This window comes from Polypterus senegalus, chromosome 17 (assembly GCF_016835505.1).
Source record: "Polypterus senegalus isolate Bchr_013 chromosome 17, ASM1683550v1, whole genome shotgun sequence".
NCBI classification, from domain to species: Eukaryota; Metazoa; Chordata; class Cladistia; order Polypteriformes; family Polypteridae; genus Polypterus; species Polypterus senegalus.
Window position 1 is genome coordinate 5,830,332 of NC_053170.1, and position 14,875 is coordinate 5,845,206.

Here is a 14,875-nt window from a genome sequence, read left to right on the forward strand (position 1 = left end):
TTTCATGCACGCAAACACAAGCAGTTTCAGCTTTTTATTTGACATATTCTGTGTACTTTTACTCATCCATCATCTAAGGGCAGTACAAGCAGATCTAAGTACTGTCATCTGCAAGCCGTAACTGCACCTTCTGTTTTGCTGACATCAAAAAAATCTCAGCTGAAGGAAAATTCAACTACAGTAGGTGCAGTTCACTTTCCAACTAGTAATTTACCGCGGCACTTCATTCCAGTTTCCCTAAGACTGACCTCCAGGTTGATTACCTTGCAGTCTGTCTCAGTTTCTTCTTAGGTGTTGTTTTGAGTTTATCAACTTTTTAAAAGAACTCAGAAAATGAAGGGCACTACATAAAAAGCAAGCTGGATTTAAGACATTCTGATGTGGCGATAAGGATCATACAGATTCATGTAAAGAGAAAATCAGTTGCAATTTAAAGGCTACGGTACATCCTGATGAGTCCGCCATCTGTCTCTAATGGGCACAATGCCTGAAGATTACATGGTGGCAACGGTGTAGTCCATCCATTCATCAGTTTTCAAATCCTCATACATCCATAGATACATCCATTCATTCACACATCCATTTTCAAATCCATTTAATCCAAATTAATGGCTGTGGGGGTAACGACAACAAATCCTCTTATTTTGGAATTGTAGACAAAGTGGCAAAATAAATTCTATACTCACTCATTTTCTTATTCTCATCTTAATAAAGCTTTTGGAAAGTTACTGACCCAAATAGAAGGTAAAGATCCAAACCTCAAACAGCAAATGCCAATGGAGAAAACCCACCAGATGCTGCCCAGACCCCTGAATGAGGGTGTCCATTGAATGAATCTATCTATCTATTATATAGTGCCTTTCACATCTATCTATCTATCTATCTATCTATCTATCTATTATATAGTGTGTTTCACATCTATCTATCTATCTATTTATTATAAAGTGCCTTTCACATCTATCTATCTATCTATCTATCTATCTATCTATCTATCTATCTATCTATCTATCTATCTATTATATAGTGTCTTTCACATCTATCTATCTATCTATCTATCTATCTATCTATCTATCTATCTATCTATCTATCTATCTATCTATCTATCTATTATATAGTGCCTTTCACATCTATCTATCTATCTATCTATCTATCTATCTATCTATCTATCTATCTATCTATCTATCTATCTATCTATCTGTTATGTAGTGTCTTTCACATCTATCTATCTATCTATTATATAGTGTCTTTCATATCTATCTATCTATCTATCTATCTATCTATCTATCTATCTATCTATCTATCTATCTATCTATCTATCTATCTATCATATAGTGCACTTCACATATATTATATAGTGCCTTTTCTATCTATCTACAGTGGATTCAGAATGTTTTCAGACCCCTCCACCTTTTGATATTTTTTCATGCTACACCTCTTTGCTAAAAATCATGTTTCCATACATCTGGCAACACTCACTTCCCCAAACCGGATTTTAGAAAGTTTTGTAAATTTGTGACAAATAAAAACCTGAGCTATCCTAATTGACAGAAGGGTGTTGCGTTGCCTCAGGTGTTTCCAGTCCTCTTGATCGTCATTGGGATATTTTGGAGTCCAGCTGTGGTCAATTCAGTTGAGTGGACTGATCAGGAAACGGCAGACGTCTTACTCTATGAGGTTTCAAAGAGGTGGACAAACAGGCCATGAGTTCGATGGCATTGCCTAAGTAGCTCAGAGACAGTATTATGCTGAGTCCCAGATCTGAGGATGGCTTCTTACATATTCCTGCACTATTGACGGTTCCTAAAAGCATAGTGGGATCCAAATGGATGAGGTTTAGATATGAGCAGTTGTTGGCAAAGAGACCTAGTAAGAGAGATGACTAAGACCCTGGTGGTCACTTTGGTGAGCTTTAGTGGACCTATGTGGAGATTGGAGAAACTTCCAGAAGAAAAATCTTCACTGCAAGACTTCATCAACCTGGATTTTTGATGGGGTGGCCAGTCAGAAGTCCTGCCCCAGTAAAAGACACGTGGAAGACCACTTGAGGTTTGCAGAAAGAAACCTAAAGGACTCTCAGTCCATGAGAAATGAGATTCTCTGGTTTGCTGCAACCAAGGCTGGTGTCCTATCAGGAGAAAAGCAGGCACCATTCTTCACCTTCGCCATACCATTCCAGTGGTGAAGTAAGGTAACACTGCCATGCTGAGAAGTCATTTTACAATAGCAGGAACTTGTTGAGGGAAAGCAAAGCTGAAGAAAGTCAAATCACAGAGATGTCTTTAATGAAGACCCCCCTCTAGAGTACTCTTGATGGTTCACCTTCCAACAGGACAAACCAAAGAGCACACAGGATTGTCCTAACCCTAACCCTAACCCTAACCAGCCTTTATACTGCTGTTTATTAATTGAATTGTTTTATGAGTATTTATAAAGTAGAGTGATGAATTTTGGGCTGACACTTTAACTTAAAAAGGTTAGACAGCAAGTACACCCAGGACACATGTCCTTGAAAGGGCTTCTCCTTCAAACCCTAACCTAACCCTCCAGGTCTTGGACTTAAACCCAATCAGACATCTCTGGAGGGTCCTGAAAGTTCACGTCCACCGAGGGTCTCCATCCAAGCTGACGGAGCCTGAGGGGATATCAGATGCAGCTGTGTGTGAAGCTTGCTGTGTGAAGACTCCAGGCTGGATTGGCTACTAGAGGGGCTTCACTGAGGTACTTAGTAAAGGGTCCAGATACCCAAGTCAATGGGAGATTTTTCATTACAATTGTCATCCCAAGTTGTTGAGGGCTACTTAATGGGGGTTTGGCTGAATTTAAATTATGTTTGATCCTGGTGATCAGTGTACGTTACATGTTTGGGTAAGGTATGTGACTGCAGTGCCAGTCTGCCAGCCTGCAGCTCATGAACACAAAAGCAGCAGGAATAAAAACGCTAAAACCGGAGGGTCATGAAGAGGTGCCCATAGGGGGCGCTGATGTCACTTTGGTGATGTCTGAGCCTTGTGTGCAGACCTACTAAAGAACCTGAGGGAGCAACTTTAAAGTGTCCTGCCGGTGGGGGGGTGGGGGGTACGTGTGTAAAGGCAGAGGTTTTACTAGCCGCTGGGGGTCATGAAGGCTCCAGGAGGAGCTCCACTCTGTAGGTTTTAATGGTTGGTTTGCCTTCTCCTGCTGTACACAGAGTGTGTGAGGTCCCACTAAAGACCCTCTCTGTGATTTGTTGTAATGAGAGGCGGCGCTCGATCGGCTCTTTACTACTTCATGTACACAGCCTGCCCACAGAATGGCTGGCTTGAGACATCCGGCTGCCAGCATCACAACAAATAATTGAGATATGCAGTGCCGTCTTGTTACATGGAGGGCCGGGCCATGAACTCCATAATTATGGTCTTCCATCTCAGATCTGTCCGTACGTGTATTCTGCAATTCCCGGTTTAATTTCAGCCATGAATCAGCCATCCATGCACCCATCTGTTCATATTGAATGTTTCAGGGCACTGGATCCTACCACGCCAGCCAAAATTTGAGTGCAGGGGGAAAGAGGAGCAGCCGGAGTAGAACATAAACTCCCAGTGCCATTCAGACCCACAGATGGAGTTACAAAGGATCGAGCGACGAGAACAAAAGGACAGGGAGGACAAAGACAGACACTCACTGAGCTGGACTTTGAGCCCCATGTGCTGGCATCGTGAGGGTACAGTCATCTGTCCCCAGAGAATCTCAGCATGTTAGTGAAGCACACAACCTCCTCATCCAAACCCACCCTGACTGTTCAGTCAACCTCGTCTTCTCGCCATGAGTCGCTCAATCTTTTCTTTACAAATTTCTTCTATTAATTTACCTGAGATGCACGTTAAGCTTTTTGGCCCTCTTTTTATATAATATTTGCCATTTTCTAGTCTTTTGGTGACAGCCCTGATGAATTTCCACACCCACCAGGAATGAGTTTGACTTATGGTCAGTAATGCAAACCAAACTCTCACTCCGGTTATACAGGGACGAAGAGCAGGCCTGGTACCCCATACTCTCAAAACACAGGCCCCTCAGAGAGATGTGATGGTACGCCTTTTATAAGTCCACAAAACACATGAAGACTGATTGGGCTAACTCCCATGATGCTAAAAAGCGGGTCCCCTGGTCTGCAACCAAGCTGAGCTCTGTAGTTTTCATCCTGAATCTGAGGTTCAACCAACTACCATACCCTTCTTTTCAGAACCATGGCCTTTCAATGGAGGCTGAGGAGTGTGATCTCTGTCTAGTGCCTTTCATATCTATCTATCTATCTATCTATCTATCTATCTATCTATCTATCTATCTATCTATCTATCTATCTATCAGGGGAGGCAGGGGAGGCAGAGCCTCACCTCTCATCATGAAAGTAAAAAAATAATAATGATAACATAAAATAAATTTGTCCACGGGTCTGTGCTATAAATTTGTTTTCTGTTTGATTCCAACAATTGTTTTCATTTTTATAGACAATATCGCTGACTTGGCGCATTTCCTGTTCAAATAGAGGGGAGAAACTCGATTTCCGGCAGCGACGAGCCTCACCTCACCTCGGACTGTGCTCTCCCTCACACTCAGGGTTGATGCGTGCGATTGGCGCGTGCCTATCGCTGTCTCTCTGTATGTCGCCAATATACGGTTTGCAGACACACTTATTATACACCCTGACTTTCCACAGTCTGGCTAATATCTTTAATGAATGCAGTGGTCAGTTTAGTTTTATTTTTTGTTCCGACTGACTGACAAAATGGAAGATTAAGACTTTTAAATCTAAAGGAAAATAAGGAGGACTTTTACAATAAAGCGATGGAGATTTTAATGGAGAAGGACAGGCGCATGGACTTCATTTACAAATAAAGGTAAGACCGTAAATGGTTTTCAATTGTATAAAAAATGGGATAAAAGTAATATAAAAATTTATAAAAAATAAAATTAACAAAATGTATTTATTTTTTTAAATCCAATATTTAAAATTTAATTTTGACCTTAAATAAAATATTCTTTTGCTTCTCTTATTATTCTTTTGTTGAACAGTCTTCATTAAAATTGATTAAAGCATCAGAATTAAAAGTTTTTAAAAACAAGTACAGGTAAAATTCCTTTACAACGAATATCTTTACAATGAAACTTTCATTACAATGAAGTATTTTTATGGTCCTGACGCTTTCCCCATATGACGCAAGTCTATAGAAATCTCGTTACTACGAAGTACATTCATCAGATACTTTCATTACAGCGAAGTGACCTTGAAATGCTTGAATGAATCGTCCACAGAGCAGTTAGTTCTGTGGCCACAGCTCAGTTGTGCACAACGATCGCCCAAACAGAAACATCGTCATTTTTTTCATTCTTCGGACTTTCCTCATACTGTACTGTTTTTTTTTTTTTTTTTTGCTGTTTTTGTTTTCGGTGGTTTTCAGTGATACCTTCTGCTTATCGCTCGTCAACATTTGTAAAAACATCCATTGAAATTTAACTCATTGTCACCCTCCTATAGAAATGGCAGACACAAAAAAACGACAACAGTTCATATTAGAGAAAAAGAAACTTTACATTTTTACAGCTCTCGATTGCCGCAAAAAGAAAAAAGACGTTGCCAGTGAATTCGGAATTTCGCCATTGACACTGTCAACTTTCTTGAAAGACCGAGCAAAAAAAGAAGGAAAATCTCGGGTTGCAAATGTATGCGAACTGCTGCATTTGAAGACGCCGAAAAACCGTTTTTATGTTGTTCAGTGATGCTTATTCAAAAAACATTCCTATTAATGCCGCACTCATTCAAGGAAATGTGAGGTTTCTAAACTCTCTTGGGACCTCCATCAACGGGACAACACGCCGAAAAGCGTCTCAAAGTGCAATCACCGGTCTGTGGCAGACTGTTTACCTGTTGCCGGGGCAACAGCAGGCTCACAGCGCTGGGGCGGCTCTTCACCGAAGCAAACAGAAAAGATCTCGATGGGTGATACAGGGCTCAGGATTACTTGGCCACTAACCTCATGGTCACAAACCTGTCTGATTGCTGTGTCTGTTTATAGGCGAATGGCAGATCGCGCTACAATAAATTAACAGTGCTGTTCCTGTTTCAAGCTGAATAAAGCTGGTTCTGCTAAAGTACTCAGCCTTGTGTTTTGAGGTGCAAGACAGGGACTTATAGCGTGATCCCGATCTTTTAGGATTCGCTTCTGTAGCACCTCACTGCAGGTTGCGAGCCTGTGGTTGCCCCAGCAACGGATAAACAATCTTCCACAGACCCAGTCCCGCTTCCGGACGCACTTCAGCGTGACATTCCCGTTGGGTTGGGGGGATCCCAAAAGAGTTCAGAAACCTCACAATATGAAGATGAAGAAGAAGAAGAAGAAGCTTCATGTGCTGCTCACAATAGGCTTCCGCATTTAGATAATGTTCGGGTTGAATTCCTCCCACCCAATTGCACAGCAGTGCTTCAGCCATTGGGTTTGGGCATCATTCGCACCCTGAAATTGTGTTATTGCAAGGAAATGCGGAGAAAAATTCTTGTCATCATAACTTATAGACAGGAGAAGATTAAAATGAACACAAAAGAAGCTATTGAAATGATTGCAAACGTCCGCAAATTAAAGACAGCACTATAGCAACAAATACAGAATCTCATTACAACAAAATATTTTTTAGGTCCCTGACAGTTCGTTGTAATTGAATTTTACCTGTAAATTTTTGTACACCACTCTATTGAATGAGCATGAATTGTGGAATTACAACAACAAATTTAGAACACGTGGAGGACGACGAGCAAATGCGCTCTTTCCGCTCTCTCTTGCCGTTCTTATGCGCCTTACCGATGTCTATCTATCTATCTATCTATCTATCTATCTATCTATCTATCTATCTATCTATCTATCTATCTATCTATCTATCTATCTATCTGTCTGTCCATCTATAGTGCCTTTCATTTCTATCTATCCATTATATGATGCCATTCTTATCTGTTTATTACACAGCACGCTTTCTTTCTTTCTTTCTTTAAAAGGTGGCGGTCTGGGGTGCCCACTGTTGTCTCGCCACCCGCCATTAACTGTGTTAACAGTTGACTCTGCTCTGACGTCTGCTCCTCTTGCACTTTGCTTTTAATTTTTTTTCCAATACCATCAGCAGCACCTGGGGTTGCCCCGGTTAAGTCATTTTAAGGCATAACGTTCTAAAAAATGGCGTTTGTTAAAGTGTACCAATCGCAAACCCCCCAAAGAGACAAATTAAATGAACTTGGTTTATTTTAGGGCTCACGATCCGGTACAAGGCACAAAAACCGAAAAGAACCATAGGGTGAAACTTTTGAGTTCCTAAGAAGTCTCTTCCGGACAAAGCGGGATATGTGCAAACTGTAGTTAATATAAAGAGCACACACACACGTACAGATGAATCAAGAAGTTGTTCGCCTGTCTCTCTAATGTCACCTCTGGCGAGTGAAGTCACTCAGGTTTTCGCCACGCACGAAGTCGGAAGTTGAAATTGAACCTGCGGCTTAGTAATTGCAGTCCACTGTCTCGACCACTAGGGGTCTGGATTTACCATTAGGGTCATACGGTGCCCTGCATGCCAGTTTGTGCCATGGGGTGTTGTGGCTTCACAAATTCGATAAAACGGCCGCGCTGACTGCAGGAGAAGTTGTGCGTCTAAGTCAAGTCCCGTTAAGACCACCGCTGTATTTTAAACATCCCTAAATTTAGACCCCGACCATGCTCTTTTTCACGTTTTTTAAACTCCTGTTTCTTCTTTGCGCTCCGTAGGTGCAGCTCCTTTTGACACTTGATGCCAAGCCCATTACTAATTGGCGAAACATTTCCCTTACTTTTTATTTTCCGTTCCACATTATCCGCGCAGTTGCAGAAGGGCGAAATGCAAAGCCTTCCGCCTTGCCGGCTCTTCGTCTCGGTTTGATTTAAGACACTTGGGTTTCTTTTTTTTTCCCGTCCCATTTTAGGCAAAAAGGAGCCCTTAAGCTTGTAACATAACTGTCAAGTTGGCTGCCAAACCACTTCAAGAAATATGCGCTTTCCCCAACAGTGGCTGGATTGTGGGTCGGTGAAGGCGGCCTTGCCAATAATCCGAAGAGATCTGAAAAAGAAAGAAAGAAAGAAAAAGAAAGAAAGAAAGAAAGAAAGAAAGACGGAATCGTATGTGTACAGATAGGAAGGTGCGTGTGAGATGAGATGAGCTGGACGCAAAACTCACCACTTGAGGGGCTTCAAATTAAACTTAAAAAAGTGTAGAGGAACTAAATAATAATAATAAAAAAAATCTTGTAATTTGTAATTAACACAACACATCTTATTATTTTATTTGTGCTCTACCAGTTTAGAGACAGCGGTTAAGAAAATAATAATTTTACTTGGCAAGGGGTTATGAAAGTGAACTTCTAGTAAAAGCCTTTTAATTAGAATTAATAAGGACACGAGTGGCACGCTGGTCTGTGGTGTGTGTGTCCTGCTGGCCTTTTCCGCTGGCTGTTCATTGCTGATGTGAGGTTTGCCTGTTCTCCTCGTGTGCAGGTGACATTTTGGGGTTTTCTATGTTTTAGCCTAAAGATTGTGAATGACAGTGACATTTCTGTGCATATGGGTGCCCCACAGTGGACTGCTGTGCCATCTGGGGTGAGTTGTGGCCTTGCACCTAAATCTGTCAAAACTGGTGACCCTAATAATTATCCATCCATCCATCCATCATCCAACCTGCTATATCCTAACTACAGGGTCACGGTGGTCTGCTGGAGCCAATCCCAGCCAACACAGGGTGCAAACAAACCCCGGGCAGGGCACCAGCCCACCACAGGGCACACACACATTAGGGACAATTGAGGATTGCCAATGCACCTAACCTGCATGTCTTTGGACTGTGGGAGGAAACCCATGCAGACACGGGGAGGACATGCAAACTCCAAGCAGGGAGGACCCAGGAAGCGAACCCAGGTCTCCTAACTGCGAGGCAGCAGTGCTACCCAGTGTGCCACCATGTCGCCCACCCTAATAATTAGAATAAGTAAATGAAATGATGAAAACACCGACTTATTGGCTATACTGCATTGCATTGTAATACACAGTAAGTTCATCTGGACAATTCCTTATGTTGAGGTGCTTTGATATCCCTCAGTGTTACTATCTGACATTTGAAGACTAAAAGTGTTGAATATTGAAAAAAAAAAACATACGGTCAGCTGACTGAGAGCTCATCATCGTCTGTGTTTTTATATAATCATTCATCACCCCTCCAATTATTCATCCATCTGCCTGTTATTCCATTTATGTACCCATCTGTAGATCTACAGTAACTGTTCATCATCTGTCCAGCCATCCTTCTACTTGTCTATCTGTAATCCATCCATCCATCTCTCCAACTGCCCATTTTTTATTGATGTGCTCATCTATATGTCTATTATCTGTCCATCCATTTACCCCTCTGTGTAATTCCTCCATATACTGTATATGTATACATTTACCCATCATCCCATCTATCAGTTTGTGTTTCCATTCACTTGTCTATCCTTCCAATTGTCTGGCATCCATCCGTCTTTTAATCCCTTCCAGTTTGTCTATTTGTCTCCCATCCATCCATTCATCCCTCATTCTCCCATTTTTCTATTCCTCCACATTTTATCCATCGATCTGTCTATTCTTCATTTATTTGCCCATTTGTCCATTTCTCTATTTATTATCTGTACAACCATATACTCATCCGGCCATCCTTCTCTCTATGTACCCATCACTCATCCATCTAACTGTCTTCTATCCATCTATCCACCTGTCCACTTGTCTATCTGCCATCCATCCATCCATCCATCCTCCCATCCTTCGTCCATTTATTTATTCTTCTGCATAGCCTGTCTTTATTTTTCTGTCCATCTGCCAATTTCTCTGACTATTATCTGTCCATCTATCCATCTGACTGGCCATCCTTGCATTTATGTACCCATCTGCCCATCCATTTAGTTGTCTATCACATCCATCCATCTGTCAATCTTTCCACTGGTCTATCTGTCATCCATCCATATTGTTATTCTTCCACTTGCCTATCTGTCATCTATCCATCTATTTTTATTCTTCCATTCTCTATTCCTCCATATTATATTCATCCATCTGCCTATTCTTAGCGTATCCGTCCATCTGTCAATTTTTGAATCATCTACCCATATATACCCATCCATCCTTCTTCTCATTATTCAATTTCTCCATTTCTCTGTGGTTTATCATCCAGCTACCCCTTCTTCATATATGTGTCTATTTATCTGCTTTTCTATGATCCATTCATCAACCTATCTGTCCATTCTTTCACTTATCTACCATCTGCCTATACTTCCACTTCTCTGTCAACCATTTGTCCATCTACCCATCCATCCATCTATCTGCCTAGCCATTTAGTGGCCTTTCCCATCCATCCATCCGTCCATCCATCCATCCATCCATCCATCCATCCATCCATCCATTTTCCACTGGTCTATCTGTTATTCATCCACATTGTTATTCTTCCACTTGCCTATCTGTCATCCATCCATTTTTCATTCTTCCATTTCTCTATTCCTGTGTATTTTATCCATCCATCTGCCCATTCTTAATGTATCTGTCCATCTGCCAATTTTTCTATCATCTGTATATCCATCTACCCATATGTACCCATCCATCCATCATCCATCTTTTCATTATTCTGTTTTTCTGTATTTTCTCATCCATCTTTCCTTTCTTCATGTATGTGTTCCTTTGTCCATTTCTCTACTTTTCTATGATTCATCCATCCACCTATCTGTCCATTCTTTCACTTATCTGCCATCTGCCTATACTTCCACTTCTCTGTCAACCATTTGTCCATCGACCCATCTGTCCATCCGTCACCTTTATTTTATTCATCCATTTGTATGCCCATCTGTCCACCCTTCCATTCGTCTTTCATCTGTCCGTCCATCCTCCCATCCATTCTTTAAACACGGTTCTGTTAATCTCTGGGTCACAGTTCAGGAAGTGAGCGGTGACAGGACACCCCGAAACACGAATGCACATCTGCCTGCCTGCACAAGCTCACCAGAGCCCGTGTTTGGAAACGCTTGTGGAGACAGGGAGACCTTGCAAAAGTCACACAAGAAGGCACCTGCCGGACCCCTCTGTCTCAAACGCCAATCGGGTGATTTTTATGTCAAGGCATACATCTGTTCCAGGGTCATGGCCGCCATCTGCGTGCAGGTATCCTCAGGTCTCCCAGGTGTGAGGTGAATTATTGAGCACCCATAGGTGTGTGCGCCCTGTCCACTCCAATGTTAATTCCTGCCCTGTGTCCAGTCTCACCTGAATGGCCCTGAATTGGTGATATCATGATAAGTCCCCCACTTGCCCAAGAGTGATTCTCCCTCTAGTGTTCTTCAGCCAGCCCCCACTGACTAAGCCCACCTTATTCCATTACTTAACGCCTTTCCACAGTCAAAATGTCCTATGAATGTCTCAACAAGCCCCTTGGTCACGGGAGGCCGTTCCTCTCCCCATCCATCTTCTCTGGACCCTTCGTCTTCCAGCTTGGTGGCTGAATAGTTAAGTTTGATAATCTATTGGCGGGGGTGAATGTGCAGCTCCACGGAGACATCTGGTCATCCCCCGCGGTCTCCTTGAAGTGCTGCCCACTAAGCCACAGCGGTTTCCGATGGCGACTGCAGGCTCGCTACACAGCACTTCCAGCCTCAGCCCTGACCTCAGAAAAGGAAATCTGGGCAGGAGAAATGGAGGGCTTGCTTTGGAGCTATTTAAGGAGCACCCTGTCAGTCCAGTGCCACCCACGGCACTTCCACATGAGAGGGAGAACGAGTGAGAGCAGCAGAAAGGATGAAAGGGGGGCCACAGGGAAACAGCAGATGAGAGGGTCCCACGTGGAATTAAAAAAAAAAAAGAGGTGGGGGAGTGGATTTGTGGGGGGCTAACCTGGGACTCGTTCTGCTGTTATAGCAAACAGAAGCCTGGAGGAGAAGGAAAAAAATAAAACAAGTGCTATGAGGTCCAGCCCTTGTGGTGGTCCCAGAGAAGCAAAGGCTGGTATAGAGGATAAAGATCAGTAAGGCGCTATATAAGGCAGACACCCATACAAGGGATACTACAAGACCATCAGGCAGATTACAGGATCTCTTAAATCAATTTACTTGAAAAGTCCCTTATGGCCACCAAAGCCCCATACCACATATCTGTAAAAAGCTTTCTGACTGGCACCTCATGCCCTTTTATTGTGTGGGAGGGGCATCCCATCCCACCCCACCCCTTTATTCTATGTGTGGCATGGGGGCTTCCCCACTCCTCATCTTTATGGGATACCATCCAAGCCTTCTTGTCTGTGTAGGATGGGCACTCCTGTTATCTGGGTGGGCCCTAGTCCTTCTGTTTTTTGTGTATTGGTGGGGGGTCCCCACTCTGGCCTCCTCTCCATCCCCAATTTCCATGTGGGATGTAGGCCCCCATTTCTTTTCCTTGTGTGGGATGAACCCCCAACTGTAATGCTCTCTGTGGGATGGTGGGCCCTCCACCCCTCATTTATGTGTGGTATGCACTCCATGCTCTTTTTAGCTCAATCTTCTCTGCATGGGATAGCCCCCACCCTCCAATTTTCAATATAGGAATAGACCCCCCACTCTTTTTCTCTATGTCTAGGTTGACGGCCACTCAATCTTCCTCTTTGTGTGGGATGAGCCCCTCCACTGTTCTTCTCTATGTTGGATGGGCCCCCCTTTTCGAAATGCAATGGGCCTCCCATCCTTCTTCCCTGTGTTTGTGGCTTATGGGGCCCACTCTTCTTCTCTGTGAGGTATATGTCTCCCCTTTTTTATGTAGGAAAAGCATCCCACCCTTCTTCTTTATGTGAAGGATAGCCCCCCTTTTCAATTTGAAGGGTGCACCCCCCTCCCCACTTCTCTGTGTGAAGGAACCCACCTCACTTTGTGTAATGGGCCCACCACACTTCTTCTCTTCGTGTTGGGGTGGGGCCTGTCCACTTTTCTTCTTTATGTGGAATGGGACTCACAACGTTCTTCTCGGTGGAGGATAAGGCTCATCATCTTTATGTGGAAAGGGTCTCCTACCCTTCTTCTCTACGTGGGATGGGCATCCCATCCTTCTGCTCTGTGTAGGATAGCCCCCCAGTCCTCTTCGCTGTGTGGGGAAGGCACCCCATCTATGTGTTGTGGGTGCCCAACCTTGTTCTCTATGTGTGGTATGGTGGGATTCACTCCTGATCTTTGTGTAAGACAGCTACATCACCATTTCTTTTTGTGTGGGGTGAGACCCCCTACCTCTTTTCTTTAAGTTGGATGGGCTCCCACTACTTTTCTCCTATGTGCGGGATGGGGGCCCCTTCACCTTCTGTGTCGTATATGCCCCCACTAATTGTAATTATAATGTACTGTTCATTTAGGATGGCGCTGTGAAACCTTTTCAGTTCTAATTAACCTGTAAGGCACTATATGAGATGAAAATGAATTGTGCTCTAAAGACCACCGTAGTAGGGTTTATTCTGGAATATGAAAACCTCTGCATTAATATGCCTTGGAAATGTACTACTGGACATGAAAAATGAAATCCAATCAAAAGACCCTCAGGAGTAATTCTCAGTGTGAGGGGCACTATATGAGTAAAATAAACTGCATTCTGAGTCCTAATCTATTAGTGAAGCACGTTGTTTTATAAAGCATTTTCTGATAATGGGCAATGTGAAAGGCGCTATATACATTCAGATATTGAAAAGACACTGAGAATTGAAAATGGATGGACTCAATGACTGCGCCGCTTAACCTGACCAGCACACCAAATCAAGCGCAGGTACACACAATGACAGAAGAACTTCAGTTAAGGTGCCCTTATTTAATTAGCCAGATCTGGAGAAATTTCCGGAAGATGCAAGCATAAGTGATTTAAAAGAGCTGGCTGGGACCCCCACACTGTTGACTTGAGTTCAACCTGCAGATCAGCAAGCCCCGCAGTGAAAGGACTTTGAAATGATGGGCCAGAGGGGCTTCAGCTCATAGCTGGCATGTGATGTTTGGGATGTTTTCAGCAGTGCTGCTCAGGGAAAATTATAGGGAAAGAAACACACACACACACACACTCACACACCTATATACACACCCACACACACACACACTCACACACACACATACACACACACACACACAATCACACACGCACTCACATACACACAAGTACACACACACATACACATTGATACACATGTACACACACACACAAACACACAAACACACTCACATACACAGACACACAAACACACTCACATACACAGACACACACCTGTACACACACAGACACACATGTACACAAACACACACCCACACACACAGCTATGCACCTGACAAAATGAGTCTCATTTCCAATTGGCTCCCCAAAACATTAGCTGTGAAGTGAGGGCAGTCTAGTTATGGTGGGGCTCCATCTGACAGTGAAGAAACTGATGGCTTTAAGTTGTAGAGTTCATGACAATCTACAGAACCAGAATAAAGCCCCTTGTAGGCTGCTTGCCTGATCCTAATTGGTGGTCCATCAATGGGAGGAAGTGGCAGATAGGAAGCTGTGGATACATGTCTGAAAATCACTGACCTCTCTGATTCTGGCCCACTTTATATTTAACACAAAAATGTGATAATGACAAGAAAGAAAGAAAGAAAGAAAGAAAGAAAGAAAGAAAGAAAGAAAGAAAGAAAGAAAGAAAGAAAATATATCCACTTTAATAAAAAGGTATGGGTCTCTCTGTCTGTCCATTTGCTATGTCTCTGTTATTCCAGCAGATGGCACATCACAAACATTTAAAGTAGTAAAATGCATTGACTTTGTCATTCCAACAGACGGTGCATCACAAG